This window comes from Tachyglossus aculeatus, chromosome 2 (assembly GCF_015852505.1).
Source record: "Tachyglossus aculeatus isolate mTacAcu1 chromosome 2, mTacAcu1.pri, whole genome shotgun sequence".
NCBI lineage: Eukaryota > Metazoa > Chordata > Mammalia > Monotremata > Tachyglossidae > Tachyglossus > Tachyglossus aculeatus.
Window position 1 is genome coordinate 44,947,075 of NC_052067.1, and position 22,554 is coordinate 44,969,628.

General features: G+C 41.4%; 1 protein-coding gene and 2 non-coding genes across 4 annotated transcripts in view; 1 reads left to right on the forward strand and 2 right to left on the reverse strand.

The window, feature by feature from the left end:
- The window catches only part of SMOC2 (SPARC related modular calcium binding 2), a 242,329-nt gene that overhangs the window by 15,124 nt on the left and 204,651 nt on the right, over window positions 1-22,554 (reverse strand). The gene's annotated exons all lie outside the window — the stretch shown is intronic.
- On the forward strand, window positions 8,515-8,652 carry LOC119924239. Its single transcript, XR_005449077.1, has one exon. It is a non-coding gene; the product is annotated as a small nucleolar RNA SNORA7 (small nucleolar RNA).
- Window positions 14,376-14,513, reverse strand: LOC119924762. The gene has a single exon (XR_005449458.1). It is a non-coding gene; the product is annotated as a small nucleolar RNA SNORA7 (small nucleolar RNA).

A 22,554-nucleotide genomic window follows, 5' to 3' on the forward strand; every position in this document is an offset into this window, starting at 1 on the left:
AAATCAGGATAGATCCTTGTGGGTTTGGCTCACGTGGCACCTTTCTTCTTTACTCTGCCTCCTATGCCCTGCTTTGCATGAAGCACTTGGTCTAGGGGGTAACTCCTGAAGCAGCATGGCCTAATGGAAAGAGCTCAGGCCTGGGAGTCAAAGGCCTTGGGTTCTAATCCTGGCTCTGTGACATGTCTTCTGTGTGACCATGGGCAAATCACTTTACTTCTCTGTGCCTGAGTTACCTCATTGTAAAATGAGGATCAAGACTGTGAGCCCCATCTGGGACAGGGACTGTGTCCAACCTGATTACTTTGTACATATCTCAGTGCTCAAAACAGTGCTTGGCACATGGTAAGTGCTTAACAAATACGACTATCATTATTATTATTATTCTGTACTGATTTCCACCCACCAGGAAGCCCCTAGGCAATTTCCCCTTTCAGTTTGGGCATCCTGCTGCCCTCCTTCCTCTTCATATGTTCCAGCCAGTGGTTCTGTATTGTTGGAGACATTGGTTGGATGCTTGTGGTTGGTAATCGTGAGCTCCCATTTGATACGTGTTAGATTTGTGACTGAAACGAATGAAGCAGCTCCAGGAACCTTTGTTCCTGATGAAGTGGGGCTGGGTCTCGCAGTCATATAGAAGGTTACACAGCTCAGCAACCTTATAATCCTCCACTGTGGATTATGATGCCCTGTGGCCTCTGCAATGCCTTGAATAACCTTGGAGGTTATGCTTGCTTTTTTAAAATTTGTTTTTCTACCCTTTTGCAATTGCATTCATCACTGGCCAGGATATCACCATCATCAACACCATCAATGGTATCTATTGAATGCTTATTGTGTGCAGAGCACCGTACTAAGAGCTTGGGAGAGTACAGTGCAGCAGAGTTGGTAGACACATTCTGTGCCCACAATTCTACGAAAATGTTCAGTGCAAGTCTGCCCACTCCTCAAGAACCACTGGCAGTTGTCCGTCCACCTCCACCTCAGACAGAAACTCTTCACCATTGGCTTTAAAGCCCTCAATCAGTTTGCTCCTGCTTACCTCACCTCTCAACTCTCCTACTACAACCCAGCCCGCATAATTCATTCCTCTAATGCTACCTCTCCCTCTGCCTAGATCTCATCTATCTCACCTCCGACTTCTCACCCCCGCCCTGCCTCTGGCCTGAAACACTCTCCCTCCTCATATCTGACAGACAGTGACTCTCCCCACAATCAAAGCCTTATTGAAGGCACATTTCCTCCAAAAGACCTTCCCTGACTAAGCCCTCTTTTCCCTTTCCTTCAACTCCTTTCTGCATTTCCATGACTTGCTCCCTTTATTCATGCCCCATCCCAGTCCTACAGCACTTATATACATATCTGTAATTTATTTCTATTAATGACTGTCTTCTCCTATGGACTATAAGCTTGTTGTGGACAGGGAATAGGTCTGTAATATTGTTATATTGTACTGTCCCAAGAATTTAATACAGTATTCTGCACATTGACCTCTCTCCCTCTCTGCAGTTCCATATTTTCTCCTGCCTTCAGGACAGTCCTACTTGAATATCAATCAATCAATCAATCCATGGCATTTATTTACTATGTACAGAGAGCACTGTACTAAGTACTTGGGGGAACACAATACAACAGAATTGGTAGACTCATTCTCTGCCCACATCTAACTTATCCCACTGACACCTCAAATTAATGTCAAAAGAAAGCTCCTCATCTTCCTCTCCCCACCCAAATGCTGTTCTCCTCCAACTTTCCCATCACTGTAGACAGTACTACCTTCCTCCCTATCTCACAAGCCTATAACCTAGACATTATCCTGCACTCATCTCTCTATATTGAAGAGCCCGTCTTCTAGGCTGTGAGCCCATTGTTGGGTAAAGATTAGCTCTATTTGTTGCTGTGAATTGTACTTCCCAAGCACTTAGTACAGTGCTCTGCACACATTGAGTGCTCAATAAATATGATTGAATGAATGAATGAATATCTCTATTCAATCTATCACCAAGTCCTGTCAGTTGTACTTTCACAACATTGCTAAAATTCACCCTTTCCTTCTATCTAAACTTGATAACTGCCATAATAATAATAATAACAATAATGGTATTTGGTAAGCACTTACTATGTGCCAAGCACTGTTCTAAGCTCTGGTGTAGAAACAGGGTAATCAGGTTGTCTCACGTGGGGCTCACAGGTTTAATCCCCATTTCCCAGATGAGGTAACTGAGGCACAGAGAAGTTAAGTAGCTTGCCCAGGTCACACAGCAGACAAGTGGCAGAGTCGGCATTAGAACCCATGTCTTCTGACTCCCAAGCCTGTGATCTTTCAACTAAGCCACGCTGCTTCTCTAGCCTTCTGACTTTCCTGCTTCTGTTTCTCCCCACTTGAGTCCATACTGGAGTGAAGGAATGGGAAGAAGGTAATGAAGTCTAGTTCTTTCTCTTTGAGAACAATGTCTCCAATTTCCCAGATTGAGTACCCCCCAACTTTTCCTTTTCCTCCTCCTCCTCCCCATCGCCCCTCTCCCTCCTTCTGCCCTACCCCCTTCTGCTCCCCACAGCACTTGTATATATTTATACATATTTATTACTCTATTTTATTTGTACATATTTGCTATATTTTATTAATGATGTGTATATAGCTATACTTCTATTTATTCTGATGGTATTGACACCTTCTACTTGCTTTGTTTTGTTGTCTGTCTTCCCCTATTAGACTGTGAGCCCATTGTTGGGAAGGGACCATCTCTATATGTTGCTGATTTGTACTTCCCAAGCGCTGAGTACAGTGCTTTGTACACAGTAAACGCTCAATAAATACGATTGAATAAATGAATGAATAAATGTGATTGAATGAATGAATGAATGAATGTCTGCCTTACCTCAGAACCACTAGACCTGAGTTGGAAAGTGAGCTGGATTTACAACTAGCTTATTTACAGAGGAATCTGTGAAACTCTGCTACCATCTCAAGCTCAACACTGCTCTTTCGACACTCTTAATAATAGCTGCATTGTAGCTGACAAATCCATACCTCTTCATGGGCAAATTCTGCTGGATGAAAATTATTTCAATTTTAAAAAACCCTAATATTCATGGAGGAGTGTTCCAAGGTAGTTGTTTACACTGGAATCTATCCAGTAAGTAAAAGAGAAAAGTGCTTAACAGCCCAAGAGGGTAGATTTGTCTGTCAGTGGGGAATCATTACCTCATTCCACTTTACAGAGGCCCCTCAAGCTAGAGAATTCATTCTCTGAGATTGGACTGAAAAGTTTAGGTTAATTATTACTAATAGGCTCCATCAATAGGTGAGGAAATAATCTTCTTATACTAGATCCAAACTATTTTTGAGCCTGAGGTCAGAAGAACTCATTAAACTATGTGGTAATTATTGGCTAAGGCAGCTAAAGTGTATACAAACCTAGAATCAGGAGAGAATTTATAATTTTGCCGCCCATTGGTGATACGCTTATTGCTACCCCTTAGTTTAATCATTTTTAAAGTTGTGATAATTATAAAATGTTGATTTATTTTGAGTGAATAAAATGGATTTGTCATATATCTACAACACTTTGAATTGACTTGCATATACAAATATAATTAATCCGTCTATGAACTTGACTACACTTCTTGTGATACATTTTTCTATTTTCATTCATTAATTCGGCGTGGCTCAGTGGAAAGAGCACGGGCTTGGGAGCCAGAGGATGTTGGTTCTAATCCAGGCTCCGCCACTTGTCTGCTGTATGACCTTGAGCAAGCCGTTTAACTTCTCTATGCCTCAGTTACCTCATCTGTAAAGCGGGGATTAAGACTGTGAGCCCCACATGGGACAATCTGATTACCTTGTATTTATGCCAGTGCTTACAGCAGTGCTTGGCACATAGTAAGAGCTGAATAAATACTATAATTATTATCATTATTATTATTATTCAATAGTAACTATTGAGCGCTAACTGTGTGCAAAGCACTGTACTAGGTGCTTGGGAGAATATAACAATAAATCGACACATTCCCTGCCCACAGTGAGCTTACAGTCTAGAAATGGAGACAGCCATCAATATAAATATATTCATTCATTCAGTCGTATTTATTGAGTGCTTACTGTGTGCAGAGAACTGTACTAAGCGCTTGGGAAGTACAAGTTGGCAACATATAGGGATGGTCCCTACCCAACAATGGGCTCGGATATGTATATCAGTCCTACATTTTGTAGGACATAACTAAAAAAGTGCTTGTATATCCCTTATTATGAATCATGTTTACATATATAGCTTTTTTTCCTCTGAAAAGTTGCTGCCCCCTGTAATTTGCCAAGGGCCTATAGATCAATCATCCACTGTCTAGTATGTTTGTACACCTTAAAATTTCCCACTTCCTATCACTTTCCTTCTGTACTTGGAAAATTATTTTCACTCCTAAGACTAAGATGCACACAGCAGGAGGAGTTCATTTAAACCAGATTTGCTTCATTAAGCTCACATGGCAGGAAACAGATGTGAAGCCTTAGGAAAAGTAGAGAGGGATTGCTTGGTGAAAGGAGAGGAAGATAGATACTTCTTCTGGGAAATATCTGTAGATAATTATACTGATTTTATGAAGTGATGAATAGCATATTTTTAATTGCCCTGATTTTGATTAGTAATTCCACACAAGTCTATCACCTTATGACTTCTGAACTCATTGCTTCACACTTCACTTTTGTATAGATCGTTTACATAGTCAATTATCTGAGCACATCTTCCTTCTATTTGCAAATTATTTGATGTCTCCCACTAGACTGTCAGCTCTTTGAAAGCAGGGACTGTGTTTTCTTTCTTTATTGTTTTCTCTCAAGTGCTTAATGTAGTTCTCTGCACACATTAACCACTCACTGAATACTGAGTAGTTAAAAAAATCAGGTTAGCATATCTTTAAAATTATGTAAATAACATGGGATCCCTTTGTCTATAAGAGCACATTTTATTTCATAGGACAAAGTGCTGGGTCAGTTGTGCCACACCAATCATTTGATGGGTTGATAATTTTGATATACCAAACAGTTCCTTATAATAATAATAATATTGTGGTATTTGTTAAGCACTTACTATGTGCCAGGCACTGTACTAAGTGCTGAGGTGGATACAAATAACTTGGATTGGACACAGTCCCTGTCCCACATGGGGCTCACAGTCTCAATCCCCATTTTACAGGTGAGGTAACTGAGGCACGGAGAAGTGAAGTGACTCATCCAAAGTCACAGAGCAGATGAGTGGTGAAGCTGGGATTAGAATCCATCACCTTCTGATTCTCAGGCCAGTGCTCTCTTCACTATGCCATGCTGCTGTAGGAAGAACACTGGATTAAGCATTTGAGAGAGTACAGTGAAGTAGGTAGACACAATCTCTACCTTCAAGGAGAGGATATTTAATTTTACAGAAGAAGCTATGAAAGGGAAAAAAACTGAAATGAGAAGCAGTGTGGCCTAGTGGGTCACTAATCCCAGCTCCATCACCTATTCATTGTGTGACCTTGGGCAATTCACTTCTCTTCTCTGTGCCTCAGTTCTTTTACTTGCAAAATGGGGATTCAATACCTGGGCTCCCTCTTACTTAGACTATGATCCCCATATGGAACCCAATTATCTTGTATTTACCTCAGTGCTTAGTACATTGCTTGGCACACAGTTAGTGCTTACGGAGTACCATTAAGTGGAACCTGTTTAAGAAACACGATCTCCGAAGTGTAAAATGCACACCATAAAACTAAAGAAACGTGATAGAACAGAAAACCACTGTGGCTTACAGATAGGGTAGAAGAGGTCACCAGAGAGGAAAAATAAAAGTTGTCCTTTAGAATATGGAAAGCTCACTCAAGTGAAGAGAAAAATCTGTAAGATTATCAGGTTGAGAAGCAGCATACCTAGTGGATAGAAGAGTGGCCTGAGAGTTAAGAGTACTTGGGTTCTAATCTTAGCTCCACCACTTGTGTCCTGCATGACCTCGGGCAAGCCACTTCACTTCTCTGTGGTTCAGTTCCCTCATCTGTAAAATGGGGATTAAGGTAGTGAGCCCCATGCGGGACATGGATTGGATCCAACCGGATTGTCTTGTCTTATGCCATTTAGTCATCTCCAACTTATAGTGACTCCATCTCTCTACTAAGCCATGTGGCTTCTTTCTTTGGCCTGTCCCCTTCCAGAACCTCGCATGGGATTAGCCAGGTCTCTCTCCACCACCTAAAACCCCTCACACAAAAATGGTTCGAGGCTCTCTCCAAGATGCAGGGTCTCTGGGGACAAGAGACCTGGGGATGGAACCCAGCTGACTCTAGCACAGATCAAGATCTGAATTCACTGAAATCATCTGTACTATTCTATTAAAGCCATATTTTACAGAAGAATTTGCCAGAAATCCTGTAAGGTGATTTCTTTGAGCATTTAGTTTGAAAGTAAATGGCACCTCGATTCTGTCGAATTCTGACTGCCAAAAATCCCACCATAAAATATTGGTGACAAAGTGCAATAAATAGCTCCTGAAGTGTTGTGATTAGCCTCAAACCTTAAGATTCACTGAAAACTGAAGATAAAATTATGACTATTTAAACCCAGAGAAAATATTCAGCTTCATTCAATTTTAATTTCAGCCGACATGTGCATAGTCAAGGGACATGGTAATTACTACATAGTGAATTCTCTGTTCTTTGCAGAAGTTATCAGCTTGGAAGAATTCTCAAGGGGGGTCCAATTCTACTATAATTTCCTCAATCAATCGTGAAGGAAAAATGGTAGAGCTGGAAAGTTGGGCCATTTGGTAATGACTAATTCCCACAGTAAAGCGCATGCCAGAAAAGAAAGACTGGCCTGTTATGAAAGGGTTATACAGTTCTCATGATAGCCTGTTTGTTTCGGTTTCTTTTTGCACGGCTGCCTATATTGTGTGGCTTTGACAGCTTACATAAATAATTTGTTGTTAAAGGGTTGAAGTTGAAACCACATGCTGTTACTCTGCAGGTTCAAAGATGTAACACAAAATTAAGTGTTTATTTTAGGGATAGTTTTACCCACAAGCATGTTATCCCTTCAGACACAGAGTACGCTTCAGAAACCTTAGACCAACAAAAGCATACCACACATGACAGGATCGTACGTAGACACCTCACCTCTGTGCAAAATTTGAAAACTAAAACTCATATAAAGTACCAAAAGATGGAACTTGCCATCTGCTCTAGAATGCTAGTAAACTAATAACAGGGCATTCTCACAAAGAAGAGAGACTCTGTAGGGCTGTGCTCAATTATCTCTGAGAAATGACTGCTTCAACTGATTAGTTATCACTATCTTCAGTGGTATTTACTGAGAGCTTACTGAGAGAGTTTGATATCGACCAATCAACCAGTGGTATTTATTGAGCGCTTACTGTGTGCAGAGCACTGTATTAAGAGCTTGGGAGAGTACAATACCACTAGGTAGACACATTCCCTGCCCTCAAAGAGCGAGAAGGAAACCAGCTGCTTATTGACCACAGTGGCACAAAACTAGTATGAATAATTCATTTTGGGGATGTTTTCCTATTTCCCCTCCATTTGGTGAAAATTCAATCACAGCCTAGGATATTCAGATTTACAAATAATCTATGGCTAGGTTTTTCTAAATAATGGATTTGTGACAAGCTCAGATTCCAAGGCTGGGATGATAAGATCATATTATATAAGTTCTTTGTGGACAGAGATCGTGTTTACGAAGTGTATTACGCTGTACTTTGCCCAACTTTTAGTTCAGTACTCTGCACACAGTAAGCACTCAATAAATACCACTGATTGGTTGATATCAAATTCTGAAGCTTTCATTATATTTCGGTCATCATCCTGGGTGAAGACACTTCATGTGGATTCACTGCATTGCTTGGTATTATTTCCAGGCACCTGAAATCTAAAAAAATAGCTACTGATTGATTATATCAGCATTTTTAACAGAATTTTCGAAGACGTGTGAAGCAACATGACTGTGAAAGAGGTTGCGGTCTGATTTTTGCCTCATATGCTAAGACTCAAGCTATCAATTGGACCGATCAAGAAAGCTAATTATCAAGCTCCTGGAGAATAACGAAGTGGCAAGATGTTCTGTATCAACAGTCATCCAGTCATATTTATTGAGCGCTTCCTGTGTGCCGAGCACTATACTAAGCACTTTGGAGAGTACAATCAGCACTTAGAACAGTGCTTTGCACATAGTAAGCGCTTAACAAATCAAACTGTAGGTAAAGTCATGAGATACCAACTGGACTGATGAAAATTTGTTTATTTGATAAACCCTTTGAGGGTAGGAACTTTGAAATTTGCCTCTGGTGCACCCTTCCATGCACTCAGTGTAAATAAGGAGTTGGGTTGTCAGTTCCCACTCCAACCACATTGATCTTAAGTACAAATCTTTAAATTCTGCCGCTTTCCCCTGTCTGTAATTTATTTTAGAGCCTGTCCTCTCACCCATGAGACTGCAGACTCCTTGAGGGCAGGAATCGTGCCTCCTAACTGCATTTTAATTTTTCAGGGTCACACCTGGAGAGTTTTCAGTACTCTACCAGTCTCGATTACGGGAGGGAGAGTCAAGTGGAGGCATATCCATTCCATTCCTAGCTTGGGCAGTGGCTAGCAAGTGGAAGGCAATCTGCTACAAGTCCAAATTCTCCCATGCTGGGCAGCAGCCGTATTTTGGCAGTTCTCTCTGCAACCTAACTGCATCCATCACTTCGCAGAAGGCATATCTGCAATAGTTCTAGTGTGAAGGTTTTTCAGAAGGAAAGCCAGATTATGCTTCTCTAATTCAGCAATTGCTTCTCTTCCCTTTTGTCTTGAAGACTGGGATTCTGAAAACATCTGTGTAGTCTTGCAGCATTTCCTCAGGGCTCTGAATGCTGAGGAAGGTTTCATGCAGATGTCTGAACATTATGTTCCTTCCTTGCTTGGAGATTTCTAAAGAAAATCCATCAGACCCAGGTCTTTACAATAATGATAATAATAATAATAAAACTAATAATGGTAATTGTGGTACTTAATTGCCCTAGCACTGGGGTAGATGGAGCATGATCAGATCAAACACAGACCCTCTCCCACATGGAACTCACAGTCTACAATGGTGACAAAACAGGTATTTTTTTCCCTTTTTACAGATGAGGAAACTGAGGCACAGAGAATTAAATGACTCATCCAAGGTCACACAGCAGACTTCTGACAGAACAGGGATGAGTACCCAGATCCTCTGACTCTCAGTCCTATCTACTTTCCATTAGTCCAGACTGCTCCCTTTCACTATTTTTTATGTATTTGACTTTGGGAATTAATTCCTCAAAAGTTGGAACTAGGAAACACCTTTGCATTTTGACCCACTTTTTAGGCTTTGAAGGACATCTTCAGAGGCATATTTTAGTGTTGTTGCCAGCTGTGAAAGATTTTCTCTTGTTGTACCCTCTGTACTTTTCAGATACACTGATAGACTGTAGAAGCTTCATTAGTGAGGAGTAAAAAATCTGTTGTGTTAATACGGCTTTTGTAGAGTGTGGTGGGAAGGATAAGATACCAATAAGTAATCATGTATAGTAAAAAGAGACACCGTAGCACAATGGAGGGCTTCTGTGTTTTCTGAGCCTTTTGATGAGGCAGAGCTAGGAGATGGCTCTGTGCCTTAAGAAAGAATGATGTCTTAGAGGTGAACAATAATAATTATAGCAATAATAATGGTACTTGTAAAGCACTTACTATGTGCCAAGCACTGTTCTAAGCTCTGGGGTAGATACAAGTTAATCAGGTTGGACACAGATACTGTCCCACATGGGGCTCATAAGCTAAGTAGGAGGGAGAAAAGTAATAATAGTAATGATAAATTGCTTACTATGAGGAAACTGAGGCACAGAGAATTAAATGACTCACCTAAGGTCACACAGCAGACCTTGTTAAGTGCTTAGTATGTGACAGGCACTGTACTAAGTGCTGGGGTAGATAGAGGGTAATCAGGTTGGACATAGTCCCTGTCCCACATGGGGCTCACACAGTTTTAATCCCCATTTTCCAGATGAGGAAACTGAGGTACAGAGAAGTTAAATGATTTGCCCAAGGTCACAGAGCAGACAAGCGGCAGAGCTGTGAACCCAAGTCCTCTGACTCCCAGGCCTGTGCTTTTTCCATTAGGCCAGCCCTTTCCCACTAAACCACACCACTTCTTACATTCTAATACTGTTTTCTTTTCTCTCCATTTCTGAACCCCAAACATTTTGTTAATTTACATCTCCAGAAAATAAACCTCTATTTTTCAAAGTAAACTTTTCATAAGTAGGGGATCTATTGCATTAGCCTTCTCCCTGGTTCCGGTCCCCCCCACCCCACCCCACAATGTATAGTACAGGGTACTGCACCAATCATCTTGGAGCATTGTTTAAGCCACATCTCTCCTCAAAACCCTCTACAAAATCCCTTTTTCTACCCACAAAAAAACTGCACAATTTGCTCCAAGACTCCCCACCACCTGGCTCCACCACACCTATCTGCTGTCTTTAACCACTATTCCCCAATTAGCTGCTTTTGCTCCAACCAAACCAACTTTCTAGCCATACCTCACTGTTCACCTCCCTCCCCTCCTTCATGCTGTTTTCCCAACTCAGAACTCCCTCCACATCAGAAACACCACAGTTCAAAAGCCTCCTAAAGTCCCATCTCCTCCAACAAACTTTCTTCAATTAATTTCCCAGCCCCAGTGAATCATATTCCTTCAGCCAACTCTCATACTTAGGAATTTATGTTCATCCTTTTTAGCACTCATATAGTTCAGCTCCTCTGTAGTTGTTAATATTTTATGTTTACTTAGAGTGTAAGCTCCTTGTGGGCCAGGTACATGTCACTTTGTTTTTCTATACATCCTGAGTGCCCTAATACAGTATACAATTTTGGGGTTCAATAAATGTTATTACTACTATTACTAATATGACGATGATGACTACTATGACTACTACTGTGATTACTTCTGTTATTACTACCATTACTACTAATAGTACTATTACTGCTATAAACCATTCCTTCTCCAGGGACCAGAGAAAGAATAAAAAACAGAACCTATGGCAAAAGAACAACAATAGCCTCCATTTTTCTTGTTTTTTGAACACTGTGAACTACCCAGTCACCACTCAGCCTGAGGGAAAATGGCTAACATAATTCTGAACCAGGAAGAATTCTGCTGTCACCCTCCCTTCCAGGGAATTACTCCCTACTACATTCTCCCCACACCTGATCATTTCCTAGTGCTGTAGGCTTGTCCCACCATCATCAACAAAATCCTTTTGCCCCTTGTGTCATGTCTTTCTCAGAACTTTCCATCCACTCTTCATTTCTTTTTATTTACTCCTCTTCAGCTCTCCCCTCAAACTCTCTCTTCTCTTTTGCTATCAACCCACAGTGGTTCTCTGACTGTTTCTTCTTCCCCTCTAGCCATTATGCAAAAAAGATGAGGCAAAAACTCAAACAAAATAATCAAAAAGTCAATACTTGTATGCCTCACTTGCCAATTTTCTCTTCAGAAAGGAAACTCCTAGATCACGTCTTGTAAACAAAGCACATGGTTTGTTTTTTAAGTTTAACACAAAAGGGCCACGTACAGTTGGACTCTCAATAGGGATCATGATGTAGTCTTCCTCCGAAAATAAGGGATGGAGTTTGGGGAACAAAAAAACTTGCAAAACTTGATCATAGTGAGAGTGGTTTGCTTAGCAACACTGGGGTTCTTTCAACCTTGTCAGTTGTATTCTCCTTGGGGCACTAAATACAGTGAAAGAATAGGTGGGCAAGGATGTAGTACTTTGCAAAGTCCCCAAGGTTTTGATGGGCTGTGGTGGATTCCCTCTTTGTCCATGGAGAGGGCAGTTTCATCTCCATTCCTCAGCAAGGCAGTTGTACAGCCATAGGGATGTCATAACGATGACTTCAATCAAGCCCTTTGTTGGTGCTCAGAATTTCCCTCGATTCTGGTGGTATTCTAGTGATATTGGGCCACTAGAAAAGCAGGCTTCTTAGCTTGATCTATTTGACCTGTTGCAGGTTTTTAAAGGCCTCTGTTTGGTCGAGATGATAAGGGGCTGTGAAGTAACGCATTTCCTGTTTTGTTTCAAGTATTGTTTTGATTTCTAAATCTTGTTCCTGAAACCGTTTTTGGTGTCTCTTTGTTGTACACAGTGCCTTAATGGCTTCTTGGTAGACAGTGTTGGCGAAAAGCCTCTATTTGCTGAAAATTCCATTCCCTCTAACTACAGTTACTTGGTCAAATAGGGTTGCTGGGCATTTTCATTAAGAGCCTTGCTGGTTTCTTTATTTTCCAGGAGATTGATACTTAGCCTTCTTGATAGTTTGGATGCAGTTTTTCAAAGTACTTCCATTTCCACTTTTTGAATAATTGGTTGTACTAACAGCTCACTTGTGTGTGGATGATTAATCTAACAGTGGCCCCTCCTTCAGTGATACATCTTTCTGCCAAGTCTTACTGACAGACAATGACATATATATGATATATATACCATGATATTCATTTGATCATATTTATTGAGTGCTTACTGTTTGCAGAGCACTGTACAAAGTGCTTATATATATATAGTATATGTATGTTTACATATACTTATAGTTGATGAGGTTCCAGTGTTTAGATGTTTGTTGCATCTATGATATGTTTGTCTTATTTGAGTGTCTGAAGATGGTATTGGTGATTGCTAGCAGACGTTAGGCACATTCACTGAATGGAATTATACCAGTTGTTGGGCTGTGTTTAATCTGAGTTGCTTGTATCCACCCAACACAGTACAGGGCCCGGCACAGTTTTTAAAAAAAGTTATTTGACTTTCCAGAACCATTTGTGGTCCAAGATATTTTTCCATATTTTAGCTTCCCCCTGCCAAATCTTGCATTGAAATCTCCCATTATTATTATGCTAAGTAATGATGATGGTATATTGAGCATATACTATATGCCAAGCACTGTGACGAACACTGGATTAGATGCAAGATAATCAAAGTGGACAAGGTCCCTGTTCCACATGGGGTTCACTTTTATCAGGGAGAGAGAACAGGTATAAGTTTGATATATGATTATGAGCTTGTCCACTTTGGGAGTTGATTGGATAAGACTATCTGACTCTATTTCTCCTCATTGTTATTTGCCATTGTAATCAAGCACATTTACTTTAGAGGCAGACAAGAGGCAGGTGTAGACATCAATTGATGATGATGATGGCATTATTAAGTGCTTATGATATGCCAAGTACTGTTCTAAGAGCTGGGGTAGATACAAGGTTATCAGGTTGGACGCAGTCCCTGTCCCACGTAAGGCTGACACTCTTAATCCCCATTTTATAGATGTAGTAACTGAGGTCCAGAGAAGTGAAGTGACTTGCCCAAGGTCACACAGCACATGGTGGAGCAGGGATTAGAACCCAGGTCCTTCTGGCTCCCAGGCCTGTGCTCTATCCACTATGTCACACTGCTTCTCAATTGGTCACAAGGTGTCTGGGCAAATTTGGGACGCTTATCAAGAAAATCTACTGGCCTTTTTCCTGAAGGTATTTTCCATACAGTTGGCTTTAGAGAGAGCTGACTAACTATGGCATTGTTGTCATCCTCTGTTTTCAAATTCTCCTGCCATCCTTCATCAGAAACCTAATAATGCTGATCATCTGTATTTATTAATGAACTGTCTAAAATGCCAACCAAGTCTTATGGATAATCAAGGTGAGTCGGAGAGCAGTAAGAGGGGTCATCCCTCACTCTGTTTCTTCTTCACCTTCCATTTCCTTCCCTTGGCCTAGTCCAGGAAAAGGGGTGGGGCAAAGGGGGGGTTCTGGGAAAGTGTTTTGTCCAAGCTCCATGCCTCCTGGCTAACATGGAGAGATATGTAAAAGTTCTACTGGAGTAATCACATACTCAACACAGTTTACTTTTATTTTTCATTCCCACACTTTCACTATCTATAACAAGTTCTTCCATTGCTTGAACCGCTTCTAACTGCCAAGAATTTGAGCATCAGTAATGAGATTCTCATCCCCGATGAAGGCAGAAATCACGTCTACTAGTTCTAGTGTGTCAGTCAGTCAGTCAGTATTTATTGAGCATTTACTATGTGCTGAGCATTGTACTAAGTGCTAGGGAGAATCTTGTCTTATGCTGTCGAGTTGTCTCTGACACATAGTGACACTGTGGACATATCTGCCCCAGAACACCCCACCTCCATCTGCAATCATTCTGGTAGTAGATCCGTACAGTTTTCTTGGTAAAAATATGGAAGCAATTTACCTTTGCTTCCTTCCATGCAGTAAACTTGAGTTTCCACCCTCGACTGTCTCCCATGCTGCTGCTGCCCAGCACAGGGGAGTTTTGACTTGTAGCAGACTACCTTCCACTCTCTAGCCACTGCCCAAGCTAGGAATGGAATGGGTAGGCCTCTGCCTGACTCTCCCTCCCATCGTCGAGACTGGTAGAGTACTGGAAATTCTCCAGATGTGACCTTGAGAGGTGCGCTAGGGATAGTACAATACAAAAATAAGCAGACACATTCCCTGCCCACAGTGAGCTTACAGTTTAGTGTGTTCTCCCAACCATGCAGTGCAGTGCTCTGCAAACTGTAAGTGCTCAATTAAAATGATTGCTTGATTGATAGTGTGCAACCTGGATCTGGGCATCAGAAGAGTAGAAAAATGGGTATCACCCCCCAGAAAGGAGGGCAACTTTTGTAGCCTCTGGGCTGGCCAGATGTGAAATGGACAGCGGAGCAGTCTGGGAAGCTGGGAGTACTCTGGGAAGATCTTCAAAATGGCTTATGCTTGCTGACTCTGCCAAGACCCCTAAAACAACCAATTCTACCTGTGTATAACAATGGTGGTATTTGTTAAGCGCTGACTATGTGTCAAGCGCTGTTCTAAGCGCTGTGGTAGATATGAGCTTGATCAGGTTGGAAACAGTCCCTGTCCCACATGGGCTCACGGTCTTATGGACTGCTCTGATTCATTCATTCACTCATTCAATCATATTTATGGGGGCTTACTGTGTGCAGAGCACTGTACTAAGTGCTAGGGAGAGTACAATACAAAAATAAACAGACACATTCCCTGCCCACAATGAGCTTACAGTCTAGAGATGACTTTGGCATTTTCCAGCTCCAGTACAGTTCTCTGAACTCAGTAAGTGCTCAATAAACATGACTGATTAATTGGTTGACTGGTCATAGGGGGACAGGAAAGAGATGATGCTGTGATGCCTGTCTACTGGTTTTGTTTTTTTGTCTGTCTTCCCCTTCTAGGCTGTGAGACCACTGTTGAGTAGGGATTTTCTCTATCTGTTGCTTAATTGTACTTTCCAAGAGCTTAGTACAGTGCTTTGCACACAGTCAGTTCTCAATAAATATGACTGACTGAATGAATGAGATGATAGATGTTTCAAAGTAGAAATGACTCGTCCACTTTCTGCTGGTTGGGGAACATGCCTTATCTCTTATCAATCAATGGTATTTATTGAGTGCTTACTATGTGCAGAGCACTGTACTACATGATTGGAAGAACACAGTACAACAGGGTTGGTAGAGAGGGCAATGTGGAAGGCCTGACAGGTTGATTAATTGATTTATTAGTGTCTGAGAATTTAGCACCCCTAATGGCAAGGAACCAGAAAAGGTGCCCTGCTGTATTTCCTCAGGCGCAAAGCAAAACTTTCAAGCCATTCTCAGTGTGGCACTCAAACTCCCTGACAGAATCTCACTGTCAGCAAAGTCATCTTCAAACAGAAGCTCAACTCTGCAGTTATGTTCACTTCTGTGGGCAGTGGTTAACTGGTTGCTTCAGGTATTTTCCATAGGCTGCTATTCCTTCACTCAGGAGATCAGCATTAATGTTTAAAACAACCACATTAAAGTTGCCCAGATTTTTAAGCCTATGAAAGTCCACCACAAAAAATATGCTTTACTAATTATGGAAATGACATCAATAATAAAGTACATGGTTTTACCGGACTCTGATGAAGGGCAGTGTTGGAGCCAAAGAAAAATGCTGAGTGCAGATATATTTCAAGTTACCTAATAAGACTGAATAACGAATTCCTAGGAAACCAATGTGATAAACAGATCTCTGCTAAAAAGTGGTACTATATTTATGCCTCTTCAGAGATTCTTTGAAAAGGGGCAACTTTTTCCACTTGAGAAAGCAGTAGGGGAGAGCAAAGACCCACTTCTAGCCAAAGATAGGCCTTTTGGGGGATGTGAATCCATAAATCAGCTTCTGAGTTGAGGTTGAAACTAATCCAATCCAGAAATGCTCCCTTACAGTAGCTGATTTTTCCAAGAAAGATAGTGATGTGGGCATGACTTCAGAGACTTGGCTGGAGTCTTTTCTCAGCTCATGCTGCTGAGGAATTAAGAGTACCGTGGAAACCCATTAAAGATGTGAAACTCTCTGGGGTACCTCACTATATAACTCTTGTTCATTTTAAGATGGCACTACTGAAGGACAGAAAAATCTGATTTGTGTGAGAGAGGATACGGTACGCCTTGTGTGCACTTAAAAATAGTTTCTTGCTTAGCTTATGTGGACTTTTGCAACAATTTCTACGGTGATTGCAGTTATCTTGGGATTTTCTCTGCTCTCCTTTCCTCTGTTCTTCTATGATAAGAACAGGAAAATTGAGAGAAGCAGCTTTGACTAATGGATAAAACACAGGCCTGAGTCCAGGGACATAGAGAAGCAGCATAGCTCAGTGAAAAGAGCCCAAGCTTTGGAATCAGAAGGCATGAGTTCAAATTCTGGCTCCTCCAATTGTCAGCTGTGTGACTTTGGGCAAGTCACTTAACTTCTCTGTGCCTCAGTTACCTCATCTGTAAAATGGGGATTAAGACGGTGAGCCCCCTGTGGGACAACCTGATCACCTTGTAACCTCCCCAGCGCTTAGAACAGTGCTTTGCACATAGTAAGCACTTAATAAATGCCATTATCATTATTATTATTATTAATCCCAGCTCTGCCATTCATTGATTCATTCATTCATTTACTCAGTAGTATTTATTGAGCACTTACTGTGTGCAAAGCACTGTACTAAGCACTTGGGAGAGTACAACAGCAGACACATTCCCTGCCCACAATGAGCCCACAGACTAGGCAGACATTAATATACGTTAGTAAATAAATATAAAAATTACCAATATATATGTTTGTGGTGTGGGGATGGGAGGGATGCTTTGTTGTCTGTCTCCCCCTTCTAGACTGTGAACCCGTTGTTGGGTAGGGACCGTCTCTATATGTTGCCAACCCAAGTGCTTAGTACAGTGCTCTGCACACAGTAAGCACTCAATAAATATGATTAAATGAATGAATGAGGGAGGATGAATTAAAGGAGCAAGTCAGGGTGACCCAAAAGAGGAAGGGAGAAGAGGAGAGGAGGGCTTAGTCATGGAAGCCTTCTTAGAGGAGATGTTCCTTCAATAAAGTCTTGAAGTTGGGGGAGGGGGGGGGCAAAATTATCTGTGTGATATGAGGAGGGATGGCATTCCAGGCCAGAGGTAGGATGTGGGTGAGAGGTCGGGGGTGAGATAGATGAGATCGAGATACAGTGAGAATGTTAGCATTAGAGTAACAAAGTGTGCAGGCTGGATTGTAGTAGGAGAGTAGCTAGGTGAGTTTGGAGGGGGCAAGGTGAAGGGGTGCCTTAAAGCCAATGGTGAGGAGTTTTTGTTTGATACGGAGGTGGATGGGCAACTACTGGAGATTCTTGAGGAGTAGGGAAACATGGTCTGAACATTTTTGATGGAAAATGACCTGGGCAGCAGAGTAGAATATGGACTAGGGTAGGGAGAGACAGGAGGCAGGGAGGTCAGCAAAGAGGCTCATACAGAAATCAAGGCAGGATAGGATAAGTGCTTGCATTAATGTAGTAGCAGTTTGGATGGAGAGGAAGGGATGGATTTTATTGATGTGGTGGAGGTAGAACTGACAGAATTGTGCCTCAGTTATTTCATCTGTAAAGTAGAAATTAAGACTACGAACCCCCTGTAGGATATGGACTGCGTCCAACCTGATTACTTTCTATTTTCCCCAGTTCAGTGCCTGGCACATAGAAAGCATGTAATAAATACTATTTTTAAAACAGTGGTATACTGGCTCAAACCAATGGTCAATCCAATCCAATATTGTGTCTTTTAAAAGACAAGCTTGGAAGAACTTAATGACACCTTGAATGTCTTTGACCACTCCCTCTCGGGGAAATGCCAAATAACTTTTATTTTACCTGATATGGTCATCTCCAGGCCCCTTCCTTTCTTGCTTTTTGTTCCTTCTCAAACTCTTTCACTGGCCCTTCTTCCAGCTCTCACCCCCTAATTTACGACATCAAATTAAGCCCTGTTCTGGGTCCTTGACTCTTCTCACTCATTATTAGTAGTGTTATTATCATTATTATTACATTTGTTAAGCAATTACTATGTGTCAAGCACTGTACTAAGTGCTGGGGTAGATACAAGTTCATCAAGTTGGTCCCACTCCCTATTCCTCATGGGGCTCTCAGTCTAAGTAGGAGGAGAACAGGTATTTAATCCCCATTTTACAGTTTAGGAAACTGAGGCACAGAGAAGTTAAATGAGTTGCCCAAGGTCATACCACAGACAATTGGCAGAACTGGGATGAGACCCCAGGTTCTCTGACTTCCATCCCCCTCGTCTTACCTCCTTCCCTTCCCCACAGCACCTGTATATATGTATATATGTTTGTACATATTTATTACTCTATTTATTTTACTTGTACATATCTATTCTATTTATTTTATTTTGTTAGTATGTTTGGTTTTGTTCTCTGTCTCCATCTTTTAGACTGTGAACCCACTGTTGGGTAGGGACTGTCTCTATATGTTGCCAACTTGTACTTCCCAAGCGCTTAGTACAGTGCTCTGCACACAGTAAGCGCTCAATAAATACGATTGATTGATTGATTGATTTCCACTAGGCCGCTCTGTCTAGGGAGAAAGAGAGGGAGAATTAGAGGAAAAAATTGGGCTGGGGTTGAGAGGAAGTGGATTAAGGGAGGGAGAGATACAGAGAAGATGACAGAGGGAGAGGCAGAAGGAGAAAAAGAATGAAAGATGGAGAAAGGAAGAGAGGAAAAGAAAGGAAGTGCAAGGAATCGGTGACTTCCTTTCTACTTATAATTTCTGCTGCAGGCTCATATTTCCACATAATAAGTGCTTTACAAATGCCGTAACAATAGTAATAATAATAATACTTTCCACCTGCCTTCAGGACATCTCAATGATTTCAACACCTTAAACCCAATATGTTAAAAATGAATTCCTTACCTTCCCTCCTAAGACCTGTTATCAGAACTTTCCCATCATGTTTGACACACAATCATCCTCCAGGTCCTGAAATCTTGAGATCTTGGGGTCATCGTGGATTCCTCCCTTGTCTTTCACCTCCAATATTGTCTGTCTGCCTCAAAACCCTGCCAGCTTTTACTCCACAGTATTTCCTGAGTCTACTCCTTCCATCCTATTGGCCAGCAACCCTGAACCGAGCCCTCAATAATAATAATAATAATGATGGTGTTTGTTAAGCGCTTACAATGTGCAAAGCACTGTTCCTCAACATTTCTTGGCATTAGCCTCCTTACTGGTCTCCCACTTTCAGTCTCTCCCTACTCATTCTCTCTTTCAGTTAGATGCCAAGTTTACTTTCCTAAACCATCACTCAGAATGCATCACTCCCCTTCTCAAAAACCTCTATTAGCTAGCTGTTTCTCTTCATATCTAACATAACGTCTAATAATCAAATTTAAGACTGCTTTCTTTTTACTCTCCCCTACCTTAAATATTATAATAATAATTACGGCATTTATTAAGCACTTATTATGTGTCAGGCACTGTACTAAGCACAGGGGGAGGGAGGGAGGGAGGCAATACGAGCAAATTGGGTTGGACACAGTCCCTGCCCCACACAGAGCTCACAGTCTTAATCCTCATTTTACAGATGAGGGAACTGAGGCACAGAGAAGTGAAATGAAGTTCACATAGCAGGCAAGTGGCAGAGCTAGGATTAGAACCCAGATCCTTCTGACTCCCAGGTCTGTGCTCTACCCACTAGCCCATGCTGCTTCGTCTTCCACCCTCTATCTTGCACTTCTCACTTCTCCCAAGCCAACCTCCACTTGGCTCTCGACTTTCTCCTTTCAGGCCCAATTTCCAAGCCCTTCCCCTGGCATTGATTCCCTCTCCCCTCAATCCACCAAACACATTACTCCCCCTTCAAAAATTCCCTAAAAACCCACCTTCTGCAGGAGACATTCCACATCTCCTTGGGTCAAGTATTCACATCAACCATTTTTGAAATTAATGTACATTGGATTACTTATTTACAACTGATTTATTCTCTTTTACTTAAAGTTGTTTTCTAATTTTACTATTTTTCCATATGCAAATGGCACTTGCCATTGGATCTCCCTCATCAGATTGTAAAATACTTCTCAGATCCTTATTTGATATGAATCCAATTGCCTAGAATAGTGGCACATAGAAGGTCTGCACATACAAGGTCTTTCATGAACACTCATAATAATGATGATTATAATGATGACGGCAGGAATAATGATGCACCATCCTTCAAAGTTGACCTCTTCCTCCTCCACTCCCACTCCATCTTTGTCCTATACCATTCTCTGTCATCATCTTCCATCACCAGCTCTGTCATCCCAGCCAACTGGCAATAGCAGTAATGGCAGAAGCCTCCAAGAGGCCTTCCTTGACACACCCCTCATTTCCCTCTCCCTTGCACATCATTCTTGCACATGGATGTGTTACTGTCCTTAGCCCCACAGAAACTATGTACATATTTGCAATTTATTTCAATGTCTGTCTCCCCACTCTAGACTATAGGCTTGTTGTTAGCAGGGTGTTATATTGTACTCTCCCACGCACTTGGTACAGTGCTTTGCACGCAGTCAGCACTCAATAAAAATGATGGAGTGATTGAGCAAAGTCAGTAATATATATAAATTGGAGAGAATGCCTTACCTAGAATGTATTTAAAACCCCCTTCTCCCCAACCCCCTATCACTTACCCCTAATGACCTCGACACGTGGGTAAAATTGACACTGTTAGGAGTGGTCTCCCTAAATTCTTCCCTGCTCCTAACCTTCTCACTGTACCTCCATCTTGTTGATCTTGCCACCTACTTCTCACCCACATCCTGCCTCTGGCCCGGAACGCTCTCCCTTTCTCATATCTGGCAGACAATTACTCTCCCCACCTTCAAAGTCTCATTGAAGGTACATCTCCTCCAAGAGGCCTTCTCTGACTAAGCCCTCTTTTCCTTTTCTTCAACTCCCTTCTGCATCACCCTGACTTGCTTTCTTTATTCATCCCCCTTCCAGCCCCACAGCACTTACGTACTTATCTGCTATTTATTATATTAATATCTGTGTCCTCCTCTAGCTGTAAGCTGTTTGGGCAGGGATTATGTCTGTTATATTGTACTCTCCCAAGCACTTAGTACAGTGCTCTGCACACAGTAAGTGCTCAATAAATACAACTGACTGACATTAAGAGAAGGGTAAAAGGGATTATTCTCTGGAATTCAAGTGAACACTGATTGAGCAAAATAGAAAGAGTGAAGCTCCAATTTCACATCCAAATAGTGATTCTTTCAACAGACTTGTCAGTAGAAACATTAATTGATAATACATTTCATCTATTTCCCTCCTCTTTCCTACAACTTCAAGATGTTGAAATCTGGAGGTGGTTATTCGATCATAAAATTGAAACTTAAAATTTTTGAATACTTTTTCTGCATCCTGGGACCAAATTACAAGGATAATTTAGAAAGTCCCATGATCTGGCCTTATTGCTTCAAATTGTGAAAGTTTCTTTTGCAAACATTACAAAAATCATTCTCCCAAAACTCATCAGCTTTACTATAAATCAGTCAATCAATGTTATTTATTGAGTGCTTACTGTGTGTAGAGCACTGTACTAAGCACTTGGGAAAATACAATACAAAAGAGTCCCTCAGGAGTTTACAGTTTGGGGGACAGAGAAAGTCATTAAAGTAAATTAAAGATATTCATTCATTCAATCATATTTATTGAGTGCTTACTGTGTGCAGAGCACTGTACTAAGCACTTGGGATGTACATAAGTGCTGTGGGGCTGAGGGTGGGGTGAATGTCAAGTGCATAAAGGATACATATCCACATTCATAGGCATTGCACAAGGAAGAGGGCGTAGAAGAAATAAGGACTTAATCAAGGAAGACTTCTTGGAGCAGATGTCAATCAATCAGTAAATCATATTTGAGAGCTTGCTATGTGTAGAGCACTGTACTAAGCACTTGGAAGAATCCAATAAAACAGAGTTAGCAGACAAGCTCCCTGCCCACAAAAGCTTACAGTCTAGAGTGGGAGGCAGCCATTAATATAAACAAAGGAGTTCTGTTTTGGACAAGTATAGTTTGGGATGTCAACGAGACCTTCAGGTAGAGATGTCCTGAAATGCAAGATTGCAGGGAAGGAGAGAGGCCAGGGCTGGAGATGTAGAT